At 45.2% G+C, this 912-nt stretch overlaps 1 protein-coding gene across 1 annotated transcript in view; it reads right to left on the bottom strand.

Moving 5' to 3' along the window:
* Positions 1-912, bottom strand: part of Hsd17b12 (hydroxysteroid 17-beta dehydrogenase 12) — a 135,251-nt gene that overhangs the window by 133,988 nt on the left and 351 nt on the right. The window lies entirely within an intron of this gene.

Below are 912 nucleotides of genomic sequence, written 5' to 3' on the forward strand. Positions count from 1 at the left end.
AAAAAAAAAAAAAAAAAAACAGAGAGTAACATTATTCGAGTATCTTAATTGAGTTTAGTCTGCCAGCAACTACTGAACACACAAAATTCAATAAAATGCTTGAGAACTGAACATTCAACTATAAAACATCAAAATGAATAGGCACATAAGAGAGCCACAAATATATCAAAAGCAGTCACTTTTTTTTTTCAAAGCCAAAGCAGGAAAAATAAGAAAAAGCAATTTTAAAAGCCAAAGGAAGAAAAGAGAGGTCAAACAAGTAAATTTTCCCAATTTTTCCGATCTGACCTTTGTCCTCCACTTTTAAAAACGTTCCAACTGGATGGAAAAAGATCCATGTATTTGGCTCACTTCGTGGGGGATATTTTTTCCTATAAACGTCCTTTTGCAAAAAGCATTTCTGATTGTATCATGAAGTTATCATTTTGCGGAATCGGTAGTTCTCGCTATTCGCTGAGACTCCAGAATTGTTTCGCAAGGATTTTCTTTTAAGGAGACTTTGTAAATTTTACCAAATAGGCGGACTCCAAGTAATTGGGAGAGGCAAGGTTCCATGATTTGGCACTGCTGAAACTCTGTGCCCCTACACTCCATCTCCCAATCCTGACCCCTAGCAGATCAACAGAGCGCTTTTCTTCCTTCACACGGGGCGTTCTCACTTTATTTTAAAAGCACCCAGAAAGGCGGACTATGGCAGTAAAGCGAAGCCGCAGCGGCTTCGACACCAGCCCCGGGGAGATCAGGCACACCTCCCCGAGCCACCAAGCTGCCCCGTACCCGGGACCCTCGGAGAGTCCGGCCGGCGACGCGTCTGGGCATCTCGAGACTTCACACGAGGTCTCAGCAGCCACAGCGTGGCTGGCTGCGCACGGGACGCGGAGGCCTCGGGAAGGAGAGGGCTCTGGGGAGGGA

Source organism: Fukomys damarensis, unplaced genomic scaffold, assembly GCF_012274545.1.
Source record: "Fukomys damarensis isolate Sample0158 unplaced genomic scaffold, DMR_v1.0_HiC HiC_scaffold_27, whole genome shotgun sequence".
Taxonomy (NCBI): domain Eukaryota; kingdom Metazoa; phylum Chordata; class Mammalia; order Rodentia; family Bathyergidae; genus Fukomys; species Fukomys damarensis.